The 18,539-nt window shown below is 45.6% G+C and overlaps 1 long non-coding RNA gene across 1 annotated transcript in view; it reads left to right on the forward strand.

Annotated features, from left to right (window-relative positions):
* Nucleotides 1-18,539, forward strand: part of LOC141096373 (uncharacterized) — a 149,787-nt gene that overhangs the window by 108,146 nt on the left and 23,102 nt on the right. The gene's annotated exons all lie outside the window — the stretch shown is intronic.

Consider the following 18,539-nt stretch of genomic DNA (forward strand, 5'->3'; position numbering starts at 1 on the left):
GGTAGTATTGGTACACTGTGCGCAAAAGTATTAAAGTGGTTTTCCGGGACTTTAACACTGATGCTTAGGATAAGTTATCAATATCTGATCGTTGAAGGTGCGTCACCTGGCACCCCCGCCGATCAGCTGTTCCTTGTGTCCATTAAGCAGCCAAGGGCTAACGTTTCTCCTTGCGGAGCGTATTAAGCATGCCGAGATGAGGAGGCTTTTAAGCCAAAATGTTCCTCTGGGAAATATGCAAATTGTGTCTTCAGAGAGCTAGACGAATAGAATTCTAGTGCCATTTATAGGAAGTAGCAATCCTAATAAGTCAGTGTTGACCCTTTGGAAGCTGCAGAGCACAGCTCTCTCAACTATATAGTGGCCGCGGTCGAATTTTGCACATCCACCAGCAATTCTAGGACAGATGGGCAGTACCCGTCCATGGCCATTTTTCCATCAACAGAGCACTGTAGTTCCGAAATGAGTACAGTAGTTCCAGTTGCCGAGCTGTGATGTGACTAAAAGTATGCAACATGCATACATCCAGCCACATTCCAACTAGATGTACACAGCCGCGCTTAATTTACTTGTATTGAGCACCAAAACAAGATGGAGGGCACCATCATATACAAGGATCGACTTGTAGCATGTCAGAACGTTTCTAAATTATATAAAACAGAAACATGCAAAACAGGAATCACCATAAAAATGTAAATACTTTATTGGTATACTGTACACAGAACTACACAGAATAATTTAAAAACATTTAATAAGTCAAAAAGACTCATATGATCGCAATGGAGCTGTGACTTGCATTTCCCTCTCTACCACAAGAAATAAAAATGGAAATATTAATGCCTCTTGCCCAAAGATTTGTGAAAATAACACTGCGATCAGCACAAAGTATAAAGACTGTTTGTACTCTATAAGCTCCACAAAGTAGTACACCCCTCATAAACGAAAATATACCACATTTTTTGTTTTATAAGATGTTCTGTATTATAAGATGCACCCCTAAATTTAGGAGAAAAATAGGATTTTTTTTAATAAAATGGTGGTGCTTTTTATAATCCATGCATCTTATTGCTTACCGGGGGTGGTAGCTGCGTTGAAGTGCGGTCCCAGGGTCACTGCTGAAGGAGGCAGGAGTGGGGCGATGCTGCCGGCCGCAGGCTGCCATGAGAGGTTTTTCCGATTTGCGTCACGCCACTGCGGGTGTCTGGTGATGCAGGAGTGTCCGGCGGTGCTACCTGGTGCTGCTGCTGGTGTCTCCGGTGCTGCTGCGGGTGCCCAGTGGTGCTATGGGGGCATCCGGAATTGTGGGGATGTCTGGCAGTACTGCCCCATGATGATGCGGGGGGGCTCTGCTGACATTTTGTGAAAGGCTAGAGCCTCACACAGTTACATGGTTTCCTCCTGTGTGGTGGACTCTGGGGAAAATGGCCGCTAGGGGGCGGCGCATATGCAGATGGAGATCACGGCACCAAAATCTCGGGAGATGAGATCTCGGAAGGAATAGCTAGTAACAGAGAAGAGAGAGGATTCAAAAAGATGTAAATAAATTGGAGGAGTGGGCAGCAGCTAATAGAATGGTTTTTAACAAGGAAAAATGCAAAGTACTACATCTGTGCAATAAAAATGAAAAAGCATATACAGAATGGGAGGAATAGGACTAAGCAACAGCACATGTGAAAGACTTGAGTATACATATAGATCATAAACTGAACATGAGTTAACAGTGTGATGCAGCAGCAAAAAAGGCAAGTGCAATTCTGGGATGTATTAAGAGAAGCATACAGTCTAGATCATGTGACGCCATTATTGCCCTCTACTCTTCTTTGGTCAGACCTCATCTGGAATACTGTGTCCAGTTTTGAGCATCACATTCTGAAAAAAACATCAACAAACTAGAGCAAGTTCAGAGAAGAGCATCCAGAAAGGTGACCGGTCTGCAAACCATGTCCTATGAGGAACGGTTACAGGATTTGTGAATGTTTAGCTTGCAAAAAAGGAGACTGAGATTAGACTTAATAGCAGCTGTCTACAAATATCTCAAGGGCTGTCACATTGTAGAAGGATTATCTTTATTCACATTTGCACAAGGAAAGATTAGAAGTAATGGGATGAAACTGAATGGGAGGAGACACAGATTAGATATTAGGAAAAAAAAACTTTTTGACAGGGTGATTAATGAGTTGAACAGGCTGCCATGAGAGGTGGTGAGTTCTCCTTCCATGGAAGTCTTCCAACAGAGGCTGGACAGACATCTGTCTGGGATGATTGAGTGAATCCTGCTTTGAGCAGGGGGTGGGCCCAGATGACCCAGGAGGTCCCTTCCAACTCCACCATTTTATGATTCTATAAACAGCTTGAGATTCACCACACCAAAGTCCAGACCTCATAGGAAGAAATACTTGCGCTAGACTGGTAGTAGAACAGTACTTGTAGGGCGCGGGCACAGAAACACCCCTATCAGGTAATGAGGGAAGCTTTGACACAAGCACGTGAGTGCAAGATGGTACATCAAATCTCATACTGTGCATGCTCAGAAGCAGCAATACTATCAATGTGCCACCCCAAGAGCAAGGAGACATCCAAACATATGCCACAATCGTGCCTGCGCAGACCAAGTAAATACCTGTGGGTCGCCCTCACACACCCAGGGCAGTGGGGTACTCGGTAGCGGGCCGGTGTCAAGGCGCGAATGTGTCATAGCAGCGGTGACCCGGTCTGTGGCCCTGGGTGCCCAATATTAATGGCGGTGATGTTAATGGTGTTAGATAGTGTTGAGCGATACCACCCGATACTGAAAAATATCGGATCGGAATGGATCGGCCGATCTAAAACAAGTATTGGAAGTCCCATTCAAGTTAATGGAACAGAAATATCGGAATTAAAAAAAACCTTCTCTTTCCCTGTCGGTTAATTCTACATGAAGAAAAACTAATAATAATGTAGAATGTATTGTGGGAGGTGTAGGAGACATTAAAGCCATAAAGGTTTAGCCCAATCAAATGGAATAGCAGCAATTTTTTTTTTTTTTAAAGACGTTCGTAGTTACAAAGATATTGACTATGTTAAAGTCTTTAATTTTTTGTCAGATATGTATGTTTCACTACTTCCATGCTCTTCACCTTCTTTTTTACTTCTCCCATAGAGTTGAGCGAAACGGGTCGAAAAATTTCAAAAGTCGCCAACTTTTGGTAAAGTCGGGTTTCATGAAACGAAACCCGACCCTAGGGTGAGGTCGGCCACAAGCTCGTCGACTTTAGCGCCAAAGTCTCGTTTCAAAAGTTTGTTTTCCGCCCTTTTTCAGCCAATCAGGATCCACAGACACTGTGGGCAACGTGATGACATAAGCAGGGGTCACCACCATCTTTGAGAAGGGCATGGAAGTAATTGGCTTGCTTTGGGGGCGTCATAGGGGGTATAAAAGGGCGTGCACGCCGACCGCCATGTTACTCATGCTGATCTCAGAATAGGGAGAGCTGCTGCTGATTCTGTAGGGAGAGCGTTTGGCAGGGAAGAAGACACCAAAAACTGCTTTTGCTGCTAGCGATTTTGCCTGTACAACACACCAGTCACTGTGTGTGCAGTGCAAATGGAGGCTTTATTTTGCTGGATCAGCTGTGTTGGTTGTTAGGCTGCCTTATAAGGCTTCCTGATAGCTGCATTGCTGTTTTCCCACTGCTCTGCAAACTGCTTTTTTAAAAGCAATCAAAATTTCTTTTTTGTCCTGGTGAGGTACTGAGCGTGCATTGTTGTGAGTTCATTTTTCCCTTCACCATTGAGGTCTGATGAACTCCCTCCTCTGGTGAAGGAAGGTAGTGAAACTGATTACCAAACACCTGGGCAGCTAGATGATAACTGGGTGGCTGGAATTGAGGACTGGATATAAGGCTGCTGATGCCCTTCTTCCTGGCTGGTGATTTTCCTGCTGGATTCTTGGAGACCAGTCTGATTCCTGCGTCTCAAAGCTAAGTTTTTCTGCTCTGCTTTGTACTCTTCAGTTTTGTTTTTGTTTTGCCTTGTTTTTTGGGAGTTCTGCCATCCCCGGCCGGGGGTGAGCTGAATTCCATTTTTGTCTCTGATCTGTTGATCTTTTGCTCTGTCTTCAGAATATACCTGAGTGCTGATAGTCTTTTGAAGCCTAGCGACTTCAGGGCCTGTTTTTCCTATCAGTCGGTTGGCTCATTTTGATAGGGTTTTTGCGGATGGCAGACAGCAGCTTTCCTATCCTGTCCTATGTAGTTAGCTTGGGCCCCATCATTTGCTCAACCTATCTTTCTATCTGTGTTAGTGTTTTCATCTTGCTTCACCGTCATTATATGTTGGGGGCTGCCTATTGCTTTGGGGTCTGCTGTGGGGCAGTTTAGTTCTTCCCCTTTCTGTCTTTAGGCTTTGTAGCTCTCCGGCTGTGATCGAGGGGTCTAGGGCACAGTAGGAACCCCGCACTGCTACTGCTAGTTGTTGTGGATAGGTTCAGGGGTCTGCAATCCGATGGCTGCCAACCTCTCTGGTTTTTCTGGACTTAGCTGGTATTTTGTTTTTTCCTCCTTCGGTGACTCATCATAACAGTGCATTTTTTCACACCATACAGCGGTGTACGCTCCTCACACAGTACCGTGTAACGGCTGTTATCACGGCCACAGTGAAGCTATCTGTGTGTGACTCTGTAAGGATAAGTCGAGAACCTGTTCCGTTCTTACAAACCTCCACCTTCTAGTTTTGTCTGGTTTTCAAACAGTTTAGTATATTTGCTGTTTGATCACCTTCAAAACTATAGAGAGACAGCGTGTGTCAGTCCGTATACTTAAAAAACACGGAGCTTGACAATTTTACGTACACCGGACAGTGGTGTACGTGCACGCTCCTCTCTCAGTACCGTGTAACGGCTGTTATCACGGCCACAGTGAAGCTATCTGTGTGTGACTCTGTAAGGATAACTCGAGGACTTGTTCCGTTTTTACAGACCTACGCTTTAGGGAGATTCCTATTCTGGCCAATTCTATATACACCTTGTAGTTTGTCATACACTAGCCAATTTCTGCCTGTGACATAGCGGTGTGATATTCACTGGGCCTCACACAATCCAACAGCGTCCGCAAGTGTGTTCAGAAATTCTACATCTCCCCTGTCCTATAGTGACCTTTTTCAGACCTGCGACATTGAGCCTGTGACATAGCGGTGTGATATTCACTGGGCCTCACACAATCCAACAGTGTCCACAAGTGTTAAGAAATTCTACATCTCCCCTGTCCTATATACACCTTGTACCTTGTTTTACATTACTATATAGTTTGTGGAATTTTGTGTACATTTTTACCAAAAATGAGGAAGGCTGGTGGAAGAGGCCGTGGAATTGGGCGGGGGTTACCAGCTGGTAATGATGGTGTTGGTGGTGGATCTGATGGTAGTGGCAAAAGCAAAATAGGACCGAATGCAGGAGTTGTTGAGCCTGCGTCATCATCTGGCTCCACAAGGCTTCGAAGGCTTAGTTTTCTAGGAGTTGGCAAACCGCTTTTAAAGCCAGAGCTTCAGGAAAAAGTTTTGGCTTACATTGCTGACTCAGCCTCCAGCTCTATCGCCTCCTCTTCTGAAGTTGTAAAAAATAAAAGCACTGAGTCGTCATTGGAGGCTCATGTTCATGAACCACACCTTTCCTTGTGTCCTTCACCCCAACCAAGATTGAAGGATGATGCAGGCCATACTAATGATTACTCCATGGAGCTGTTTTCACATACCATGCCTGGGTTATCAAGTGAAATGGTGAATTACCCAGGCCAAGATGAATCTGACATGGAGTGCACTGATGCACAGCCACTGACAGATGATTCTGCTGGTACATTCACTCAGAGCACTACATTGTCCTCGCAGTGTAATGAGCCAGATTCTGACCCTGATGAGACTCAGGTGCACCTTCCCGCATACTATACCACCATACACGGTGACACAGAGGAAGGTGCACATGACATTGAAGAGGAGGTGATGGATGACCCAGTTGTTGACCCAGATTGGCATCCATTGGGGGAAGAGGGTGCTGCTTCCAATAGCTCAGATGAGGAGGAGCATCCACAGCAGACATCGACATCGCAACAGCTGTTATCTGGCAGGCCCAGAGCACTCCAAAGACAGGTTTAAAAAATCAAGAGTTGCTGGACAGCTTGTCCAGACGGTCAAAATAGCACAGCGTGTTAGGCCGCAAAATGTCTTCCAAAGTAGGAAGAGAGCAGTGTGGCACTTTTTTGAACAAAATCCTCATGATCAGGCCAAGGTTATCTGTAAGAAGAGCGCAAAGACCTTTAGCCGAGGGAAAAATCTGAAAAATTTGAATACCAGTTGCATGCTTAGACATTTAACCAGCATGCACTTGCAAGCGTGGACACAACACCAAACCTCAAGTACCACATGTGCAACTGATCACAAAGAAGGTAGTCAGCAATGCTACATTGTTTCCCCCACTGTAAGCCCACCGGTTAGCACAGCAGCAAATGTTGAGGTGTCGTTGCAAGGCCACAGCAGTCAGGGAATCCCACTGTTATATCAACGAAAGACTGAATCTAGGCCATCAGAAAGAACACCAACTCCATCACCATCATCAACCCTCTCTCAGTCCGCCCTGTCCACCGCTAGTTCCACTATATGCAGCTCTCAAGTCCAGCTCACCCTCCCAGACACTGAGTAGGTCAAGAAAGTACTCAGTCTCTCATCCGCGTACACTGGGTTTGAACGCCCACATTGCCAAACTAATCTCGTTTGTGATGATGCCCTATCGGTTGGTGGAAAGCGCAGCTTTCCGCGAACTCATGGCCTATGCAGTACCACGCTATGACCTACCCAGTCACCACTTCTTCTCTCGTAAAGCCATCCCAGCCCTCCACCATCATGTGAAAGACCGCATTGTCCATGCACTCAAGCAGTCAGTGAGTGGAAAGGTGCACCTCACAACAGATGCATGGTCCAGTCGGCATGGCCAGGGCTGTTACGTGTCCATCACTGCACACTGGGTTAATGTAGTGGATGCAGGGTCCACAGGGGACAGCGGTGGTGGGACAGTGCTGCTTAGCCCACGGTATAGGAAACAGTTGGCTGTAGGCGTTCGACCCTCCTCCTCCTCCTTCTCCTCCAGAAGCGAAAACTCATCCACAGAGCACAGTCGTACGAGCACTCCATCTGCAGCTGCCACTGTTGCACACGAGGTGTCCCACTATCGAGCAGCTAGTGGAAAGCGTCAGCAGGCTGTGTTGCAGATGATGTGTTTGGGCGTCAGACACACCACGGAGGTGCTGGCCGAGTACTTTCAGCGACAAATTGAGTCATGGCTGGGCAGTATACATCTTGAGGCAGGCAAGGTAGTTGGTGATAACGGACGTAATTTTGTGGCAGCCATAGCCCTTTCAAAACTCTGCCACATACCTTGCTTGGCTCACACCTTGAACCTGGTTGTGCAGTGCTTCCTCAACAATTATCCGGAGTTAACAGCCCTGATCCAGAAGGTGCGAAGACTGTGCGCGCACATCCGCCGGTCGCCTGTACACTCAATTTGTATGCAGAAGCTGCAGCGATTGCTCCACCTTCCCAACCACTGCCTCATTATCGACATTGCAACAAGGTGGAACTCCACCCTGCACATGGTTGAGTGGCTGTACGAACAGAGGCAGGCCATAATGCATTTGTGGGAGGATACACGGCCAGGCACTTTGAGAGCAGACATGGAGTTGACAGGTGTGCAGTGTTCGAAGCTGAAAGACCTCTGTAAAGTCCTTCAGTGTTTTGAGGAATGCACACGGCTGGTAAGCGCAGACGACGCCATCCTAAGCATGAGCATCCCACTTATGCATCTGCTCATGCAAACTTTGACGCACCTTAAGGAGCAGGCGTCTGCAGCCAATGTTGACGAGGAGGAAGAGGAGGAGGGAATCCTTTATGACATTCAGCCATTGTCTGCTCAGGGACCTCTCCTGGAAGAGGTGGAGGAAGAAGAGGAGGATGATGATGGGGATGATTACTTAGGGGAGGAGGATGCATCTCGTGGGGCAAGTGAAAATGTTGGCATGGCAAGGTCTGGTACAGGGTTTGTGCGTGACTGGAGGGATGTTGATTTGCCAGAAAGCTCTCCTCCAACCAGCACTCGCAGTGCATCATTGACACTGGGAACATTGGCCCACATGTCAGATTATGCCTTGCGGATCCTAAAAAGGGACCCCCGCATTGCCAAAATGATGAACGATGACTACTGGTTGGCCAGCATCCTGGATCCACGCTATAAAGGCAAATTACAAAACATCATGCCACAGGAGAACCTTGACCTAATATTGGCTAATAAAAAAGCAACTCTGGTATACCAGTTGGTTGATGCATTCCCAGCACACAGCAGCGGTGATGGTTCTCACACGAGCCGTACGGGCCGGGGGCAGCTTGGCAGAGGTGTTCGTGGTGCACACAGCAGAAGTGGCGTTGGAGACAGGGGTTTCATGACAATGTTGTGGACTGATTTTTCAAATACCGCTCACACAACTGGTAATACTGCATCGATGGAAAGTGACAGGAGACAGCAGTTGACAACTATGGTTACAAACTACTTTTCCTCCCATATCGATGTTTTCCCGCACAGGTCATTCCCCTTTGACTATTGGGCCGCTAAACTGGACACCTGGCCTGAATTGGCACAATATGCCTTACAGGAGCTCGCTTGCCCAGCTGCAAGTGTGCTATCGGAAAGAGTCTTCAGTGCAGCTGGATCAATCCTGACAGAAAAAAGGACCCGTCTGTCAACCCAAAATGTGGATGATCTAGCCTCATTAAAATGAACCATGCATGGGTTTCCAAGGATTTTGTCCCACCTTCCCTTGACACATAGGTTGCCAGAAAAATTGCTTGCTTTGGTCCTCCTCCTATTCCGCGAACTTGACCTATTTCGCCTTTTGCAGCAGCTGAATGTCCCACATCAACATATGCCACTTTGTAAACCGCCCTAACTGGACTGCTCCACCCCCCCATGGCCGGGGTCACCACCTAGTGCACGAAACCGTGCAAGTGCCGTTGCCCTGGACAGGTGGGTAGGCCGACTCTTGGGCACGGGCACTGGCACAGGGTCCCTCATAGTGCAATCAAGTGTCTCTGACGGTGGTGGTGCACACCCGCCGTCAGACACACCGCTGTACTATGAGGGGCCCAGTGCCAGTACTGACGCCCACGAGTGTGCCCCCTTGCTTGGGCAGGGCCCCAGCATTTGCAATGTTTACCTCTCCATGCTCCTCCGCTGTGTAGTCTGGGCTGTCAAATCCTTCACTGGGAGTGCCACTACAAATTGAACTGAAAGATGATGGTTAAGATGTAGCTATGCCCTGTCCTGCTGGCCGGGCTCTAGCTCCAGATGATCAATGGCTTCCATTTCTTATGGACGTCGACTCACAATGACATGCAGTGGTGGTTTATCATCAGCTTTCACAGTTTTCCTACTCACAAACGTGTGACATTCCGGCGCACATTTTAAAATGTGCCTTCTCATGCCAATCAAATAGAATCGCCTACGGCCTGTGGCTTCTGTCTTTTGCACTCCAAAGTTACGTGACAGATCATGATAGCCAGTGAGCACCATGTTTACATCGCTCCCTGTGATAAAAATTTGATTGAGATGAGTAACAGTAATGGAATCAACAGAAGTGCGATACAGCAAGACTTTATTCACAAAAAAATGTTTTCGCTGTCTCAACACACAAATTAATTGAGGGTCAGCATTGCCTATGAGAATTGTGACGGAAGTTTTTCCCGTGAATAGTAATTCCTAGATTTCTGCAATCACTAGCCTTTATGTCAGTAATTGTATGCATCTCATTTCCTATTGCGGAGAGGCTGGACTGTATTACTGAGACAGAAATATTTATGAAGATTTAAAAATAACACCAAAAGTATATAGTTTACGCCTCAAATGCAATTCCTTTTTTCCACGTTTTAGATTGCTGTGTAATCCATACTGAGAACACTGAGATTTTACATGTTTAAACTGCTATATATACCTGCTATCCAGTGATAAAGTACCCTTTCTCAACTTTGTACAATCTGGTCAAATCCATACTGGGCCTGAGAACATCTGAGTCTGCCTCCTGATCTATAGACATATATTGTTAATGTGTAAACTAGGCTACATATATACGTGTTATCCGGTGAAACTGTACCCTTTATCAACTTTCTACAATGTTGTTGGATCCATACTGGGCCTGAGAACGGCTGCCGAGCTGTTAAGCAAGCTTCAGCACCTGTGGTTTGGACACGTAATTTTTTCAGAAATGACGGTTAGGCCTAACTCGGGAATTGCAGTTGACCTGAACTTACTGGGAAATCATCGTTCGCGGGGAATAATCTGAATCCCAGATCCCCATCACTAACGGAGTTCAGCAGGTTATCTGCACCTGTAAGCGACAAAAGCTGGTCCTTTCAGTGTAGCGTGCATGCAGCCCTGGACATGTACGGGAATGCTAGACCTGTTATTGCTCGATCTCACGTGCCAGAGCCTCGCTTATCCCTCTAGTAAGCTTGACGCGTACTGCGGGGGCATGCCAGAGTCTCGGTTGTTAACGGAATAAAGCTGAGAAATCGCTAGCACAACTACAAACACACATACCACACCACACACAGAATCGACAAAGCTTTCAAAGTGTGCATCTTTTCTTTAGGTGGCATGGTTGTGGTTTCCCGGGTGGAGTCCAATTAAGCCACAGGCTCCACTCCTGATGGTGCCCTTTTGGACATTCCTTTAAGGTTCAGCTTTGCAATCATACTGCCCCCGGAACCAAAAACTTTGCCTTCATGGACGCTGTTTGGAGGTTCGTGGAATAACGCCGCCCGATCAGCAGTCGGCATATGAGTCAACCTCCCAGGGCTGTGGGGTACTCGGTACCGGGCCGGTGTCAGTGGGATGTGTCAGCAGCGGTGACCCGGACGGTGGCCCTGGGCGCCCATGTAAATGGCGTGGTATAATGGTAAAGAGTTTATATAGATAGTTTGACGCCACCTGTGGTGTTCGGCAACATAGATTTTAGGCCGACGCTGCATGCAAATCCTCTGGGACTGATGGTGTTGTGCAGCAAAGATGGTGAAGCTCCCCACAGGTGGAGCTGGAGTCCCAGGGAAGTGTAGATGTAGTGATGGGGGAAAGGCACAGGCGGTGTAGGTGCTGGTACCCAGATGTAGCGGTGCTGGAATAACTGTAGGACACCAGAGCGTGCAGTTTCAAAGCTTTACTCAGTCTGCAGGTTACACAGATGCCTGCCTCCATGCTGTGTCCTCCGGGTCAGGACCTCAGCCAACCTCCGGGACCAAAATGGAAAGCTCCCTTCCAACACTCCGCCAACATGTACCTTCCTGAACGTTTCCTTTCTAGCGCTTGTGGGGGAAGCACTTACAGGACAGTGGTTCACTGAAGCGTCTCCTGTCTAACAGATGTTCCTCAGACTTTACTTGTATGGCAGACAGCTGTAGCCTTTTCCTTCTGGCTCCCACACGTCGATGCTGGGGCCTCCGAGCCTTAGTTGGGTACAGAGCATTTATAGCTGCTACTTCCCCTGGTTTCTGCTGCTTGAATGTCAGTGTCCCTACAAACTCGGAGACCGGAATCTGGACCATGCGCTCCAGCTAGGAGTGAGCCTTAACTCTGCTCATCCTCCAGCTCCCCTTCTCACATCCACACACTTCCCCTTCCCTGCACAGAGTGCCCTAATTTACTTCCTCCCAACCACAGAGAGCAGCTCCTCAGCAGTCAGGTTCAGAGGTCTCCCTGCTAGCCTGGAGTGGGAAATGTGTTGTGTGTTGGTTTCACTGCTAGAGAGATCCTTCATTGCTCCCAAGCTTGACAACACACTCCCTAGGAGGAAGGTAATGCCACAGTTGCGACCGTACTCTTGGGGACGCCACAAGTGCACTGAGGCCTAGCCACTGCTTGATGATGCTGCTGGTACATTGACCCAGACCACTACATTCCCCTCGCACTCTACACTGCCAGTATCTGACCCAGAGGAAACTCAGGTTCCCCGTTCCCACATACTATACCACCTTACACTGTGACAAATAGGAAGGTGCAGATGAAAGTGCAGGTTCCTTGAGCAAGTGGAGGGGCATACTCATGGGCGATGGCACTGGCACAGGGCACCGCATAGTACGCAAAAGTCTCTGCCGGTGGGAGGGCCTAAACAGCCAAGTTCAGTGAGATGGAAGATGGGGACGACAAGGAGTTCAGAGTAGTGCAGGGATTCCCTAGCAAGGAGACTTATGTAATTGTTTTCAATGTTGGGACAGCAATTTTTGGGGAGCACTATACTCTGGTGAATGATATATGGGGCCCACCATACACTGGAGCATTCCAAAGGTGGACATCAGACACTGGAGCAGCATTTACAGGGCCCATTATACACTAGAGCAGTAGAAATGGGGCCCATTATATATGGAGCATTATTTGGGCCCATAAGACAGTGGAGCTTCATCCATTGGGACCAACATACTATAGCATTATGTGGAGCTCATCATATACGGTTTGAAACATTATATGGGATGAATGATTCCATATGGAGAAATATATGGGCCTCATTACTCTGCATAGCGCACTAAGCGCTGGCCATAATACTGTATGGAGTTATATACTGTCCCTTTTTGGAGGTATTGGAGAATTTAAAATGGATATCAGTCATGAGATGTAAGAAGTGAAGTATTTTTCATTGTACTATACTGCTATTTCTCTGCTGTATCGGAGCATCGTTAGTTGTGGTATGTGTTAAAGGGGCGCTCTTTGGCCCTGGGCCCACGAAAATCTGGAGCCAGCCCTACCCCCCCACAACTGTAGCCAAATAACCCCCAATTTTCAGTGCGTAACTAGCATTATGAAGTAAATTAAGGTTGACAAGCTTAAGTAATAAGAATTGATGCTTTTGGCATTCAAATGGGCACTGTAGGTGTATCCTGTCCTCCTCTCACTGCCGTCTTTAATTCCCCATTGACTTACATTGTGTTCCGTGTTTCGGTCGGACCCCCGACTTTTCCCTATAGTCGGCCGATTTTGCTCGACCCGACTTTTGGAAAAGTCAGGTTTCATGAAACGAAACTCGACCCTAAAAAAACAAAAGTCGCTCAACTCTAGTGATAGGTATTCGTCCTATCCAAATTGCACTTTTTAGTGTTGGATTAATAAGGCAGGGGTGGAGCATATCCTCAGGGGTGGGACAAATCATGTACTTTCTTACCACTCATACACTTTTTTAGGCAGGTCTATAATTTTTTACATTATGGATCAGATCTAGATTTAAAGGCGCTACATAAAAAGTCCTGATATATCCTATTAATGTTTTATTAGATTTTTTTTTTTTTACAAGTTTTCGATATCTTAAGGTACACCCTCGCTGAACCAAAGATTTTGGTTGCCTCTAAATGTTGTGTTGCTAATAATGGCTGATAGACATATCTTTTGTCTTTTGAAGTAAGATTTCATTTTGAAAGTGCCTGCGCTGGCTGATGAATATCAGAACACTACGCACAGGAATCACTTCCTAAGCCAGTTCTCTCTAGAGGAGTACAAAAAAAGAGAAAGCATATTATGAGATACTGAGCTGAGATAAGCCGGCTATGACTGAGATCCTCTATTCAATTTGTTACATCCCGTAGAGAGTAAATACCAAAATCTGTTCAAAAATTGAAAAAGTGAAATAAAAAGAAATATATCTAATGCTAGACAATGACATATATAAGAAAATACAATAAAAGATGGCAAGATAATATATTCATCTATGTGAATTTTGATATAATATTTGGATATAGATGCAAATTTATTAATGGCATCCGCCTTTCCAACAAATTTTAAAATAAGATTTTTAGGGGGTAACTTAACTTTTTTCATTTAATTATTCATCAACACTTGCAAAATTATGAATTTTTGTAGAATGCTGTACTTCATTACCATATTTTGCCTACTTATCTCCCAAACATTACAAGTGCTATTTTAGCTGCTTATTTCAAGCTCCTTAAGTGTCTGCTTTTAACTGCAGCCCAGAGCACAACAGGATGTTCCCTGTCTTAGCCTCTTTGGTCCCCTCTCTCTGACATGGAGAGTTCAGTATTTTGATTGCAAATAGAGTAGGGCTTCTTTCTAAGAAGCAGGTGAAAGCAGATGATTAGTGAGCTTGAAGTAGGCAGAGAAAACAGCAGTTTCAATACCGTGTTTGGGAAAGGAGTAGGCAAAATAAGGTAATGATTTAAACTGCAAAAATGAGTAACTTTCAGAAGCCAGATCAATAAGCAGCATTGTTTTCGGCAGCATGGGTCCTGTTTACACAGGATGATCTATCGAGTGATAATCCATAGTGCAAATCAAAATATCATTTCCCCAATGAATGAACGTTTTGCTATTTCATTGGGTGAACATCAGCTAGTTTAGTCTGCAAGATTATCGTGATGTGAACATTATTTGCAATATAAATTTAACTTTAGAAATGGAAAATACTTTTTATCCCTTCACGACCTATGACATATACAGTTCATACGGCATAGGTTGTGTCCCTGTGTTCCATGCTTGCTCGGGTGCTGAGCCCACATGGTTTCTAGCGCGTCAGCTGATTTCAGGAGCTATGTGCCCCTAACAGCTGTGGTAGAATCGCAATCCACCCACGGCTGTTAACATGTTAAATGCTGCTGTCTACCTCCGACAGCTGCATTTAACATGGCCGTGAAGGAAGCATGTCATTAGTCCTGCCTATCTGCACCCATGTCACATGACTGCAGGGTGCCGACATGTTGAAATGGCAACCAAGGGGTCTGCCAAAGACCTCTATGGTTGTCTTTGCCGATCTGCTACAAGCGCTGCCCTGTGGTTGTCGCTTATAGCAGATGATCATTTTAGCTACTCATAGCAGGGCTGATGCTATGTGTAGCACAAGCGATCAGATGATCCCAGCTTTGTCTCCCATGGAGCCTACTGAAGCATGCAAAAAGTAAAATTGTTTTAAATATTAAAACAATGAAAAAAATAATGTTCAAATCACCCCCCTTTCGCCCCCTTCAAAATAAAACAATAAAAAATTAAGAATACGCATATTTGGTATGGCTGCATTCAGAAACTCCTGATCGATCAAAATTTAAAAAAAATTAATCCGATCGGTTAACGGCGTAATGAGAAACAGTCAAACGCCAGAATTGTTTTTTTTGGTCCCCAAAACATTGCTATAAAATGCAATAACGGGCAATTAAAGCATCGTATCTACATCAAAATGGTATCAATAAAATTGTCAGCTCGGTTCGCAAAAAATAAGCCCTCACCCAGCCCCAGATCCACTACGAGTCTCGGAAAATGGCGCCATTTTTTTTCAAACTTTTTTTTAATTTTTTTACCATTTATATAAAAAAAAAACAACACATGTGAACTCGTATTGATCTGGAGAATCATATTGCCAGGTCAGTTTTAGCATTTCGAAAACATTGTTAAAGTGCAATTCCGCTTTCTTTTTTTTTAATTTGCAATTTCACCGCACTTGGAATTTTTTTTCCTGTTTTTCTCGTCTACAATATGATCAAACCAATAGTGTTGTTCTAAAGTACAACTCGTCCCGCAGAAAGCAAGCCCTCAAACGGCCATATTGATGGAAAAATGAAAAATAAGCTTTGACTTTGGGAAGAAAGGGAGCTAAAAACTGAAATTCAAAAACTAATAACTCCAAGGTCATGGCAGGGTTAAAGGGATTCTCTAAGACTTTCTATATAAAGTTCAGTTGGTGAAAGTCCACCCTCCTGGACCCCCTCCAAAAAAACCTCATGACTTTTCCAGAGATTGTGATGAGTGTTCTAGACTTGGAACACCCAGTTTAAAGACATCCGAAAACCAATTTACAATATTTTTCTGTCTACAGTAGTAGTAGTCATAAATTGGTATAATAAAAAATTTATTTCATGTTATCTCCGCTCATGCATAGGTCTTCACGTCCTATTCAACATTTCATTACAATGTATAGATTTTCTCTGTGCTCCTCACATTATTTCTTTGTGAATAATACTGTTCAAGTTAATTTACAATAGACTGGAAACAGAGGGCAATAATCTTTTTTTCCTCCCTTGCCATAGCAACGGGTTTTTACTAATGGCACGACTTAAAATAAAATGACAGGTAGCAAATGACGTACATATCTTCCTTTTGATTCTTCTCACTTGAAAAGGTGGAAAAACTCAACTTTTTAACAATACATTGCTATTTTGAATCATAAAGGGTAAGGGTTCGTGATGGGCGAGTAGCATTGTTGTTCGGGTCTCCCCGAGTGTGCTCAGGTGTCCTCCGAGTATTTTGGTGTGCTCGGAAATTTAGTTTTCCTCGTCTCAGCTGCATGATTTGCGATTTGTAGACAGGCTGAATACATGTGGGAATTCCCTAACAAACAGGCATTCCTCACATGTATTCAAGCTGTCTACAAGTCGCAAATTATGTAACTGAGGTGACGAAAACTAAATCTCCAAGCACGCCAAAATACTCGGAGACCACCCAAGCAACGAATATACTCGCTTATCACTAGTAAGGGTCAAAGCATTCCCATTATGTAGCTGAGTTTTGACGCCCAGGACAGAAGAGACCATGATTGTTCCATCACCAATATTTTCCCAGGACTCTAAATCCTAGTCCTCAGTTCCAAGTTTGCCAAAAATGCAGTAACTCGCGAAAGATACAATGAGACTAGTGATGGGTGAGCGTACTCGGCACTGCTTGATATTTGACCGGGCATTGAGGTGCTCAATTGAGTATCGGGTGGTGCTAGAGTCCCCGTAAGAAGCTCGTTTGAATCATCTGAGCCGCATGCTGTACTGTAAGCAGAGTATTCCCCTGATAGGAGCACATGGACTCTTCTGTTAGCCAGACTCATTGGGAGCTGTAGAACTCCAGGGATGTGTGTTCTCTTTCACCGCACTGAAGCTGGGTATTCCCTTGAAAGGAGCGCAGGGACTCTTCTCTCAGCCAGGATCTCTAATTTTCTCTTGTCCATGAGCAAGGGTCCTCCAGAAAAATGTTTGAATTTCCCACTCACATCCATTATGCTCGTTATTCGAATTGAACACATCCAAGAGTCTAACTAGATCATCACTAAATGAGACCAATCACGACTGGGTCAAGCGCTGAGTCTCCACCGCTGCTCTCGGTGTCTGTTATTTTCTGCAGCGCTGACGTAACAACGAGAATGCTCTGAGCCACTGAGCTTACAGATTAGCTGCAGCACTGACATGATTTCAGTACTGAAAACAATAGGACACCAGAATATCAGGAGACTCAACCAGGGTAGAGCAAGTAAAGCACATTTAAAAAAAACTACTCCTGGGTCAGAGGTTCTCCAAAACAAGAAAAAAAACCTTTAATGGCCTAGACTACGGCAGCTAAAGCCGCTCTCTAGCGTAAAGGCTAGAAATTGGTAAAACATTTGAAATTTGAATCCACCAGTCGGCAAATATTTCCCAAAAACTTGATTCACAGCTAAATGATTTGCTATGAATCGCAGGTTTTGCAAAGCCTAGAAAGCACCCGTGTAAGGCTAGTTTCACATTTGCGCTTTATAGCGCAGCGACGGCCTGTGCACAGCCGCCGCTAAGCCCCGCCCCCTGCCGGCTCCCTGCCCGCCCCATCCGGTCATCGCCTCCTACTAGCGCACATGGGCGCTTGCAATCTGCGCACCCTATCTTTAGCATAGGGTGCGTAGATCGTGCGCTGGCCATGCGCTGCGCACTTTTGAAGGTGCTCCCATGTGCGCCGAACACAGCATGTTGCATTTCGGCACGCACGGCGCACCTTCAAAAGTGCGCAGCGCACGGCAAAATCCTGCTAGCGCACGTCCAGCGCACGATCTGCGCACCCTATGCTAAAGATACGGTGCGCAGATCGCAAGCGCCCATGTGCGCTAGTAGGAGGCGATGACCGGATGGGGCGGGCAGGGAGCCGGCAGGGGGCGGGGCTTAGCGGCGGCCGTGCGCAGGCCGTCGCTGCGCCATAAAGCGCAAATGTAAAACTAGCCTAACACTGAGGTCAACTAGGACTCTTATGATTTATTTTTAAGCTCGTTAATGCCAACACAGCCTTTGTAATGTCAGTGACCTCAAAGACAGGGTGACTATGTGCATGCAGATGGTAGTTGATTTTCACATCTGTCCTGTCACACACACTGTAATCTTTATTACACTATATGTAATGTTTCAGTATTTTAAAGCTTTCTCTCTACCTCTGTTGATAAACTGAGACATCCCAGATCTAAATCACCACTCTAGTATTTTTTTTTAATTTTATCCCCAAGAATGATGCCACTAATCAAAGTTCCCTGCACCTATCATACTTACCACAATCTTCTGCTATTGGTGCCACTCTGGTCATCTTTCTGCAGATTTTGACCTGCCAGATTGCTCCAGTATTGCTGGGCGATCTGGAAGTCACAACTCAATGCAAGTCTGATAGAGCCTGAATGAGGGTCTAATAGACTTAGATTGAGAGCCTGTTGCCTCTGGTTTCTGGTCAGTCACAAGTTGTGGTCACAAGATGGCAGACCGGAATGGTGCCG

This window comes from Dendrobates tinctorius, unplaced genomic scaffold (assembly GCF_039654945.1).
Source record: "Dendrobates tinctorius isolate UK_male_01 unplaced genomic scaffold, ASM3965494v1 ptg000009l, whole genome shotgun sequence".
In the NCBI taxonomy this organism is placed as follows: domain Eukaryota; kingdom Metazoa; phylum Chordata; class Amphibia; order Anura; family Dendrobatidae; genus Dendrobates; species Dendrobates tinctorius.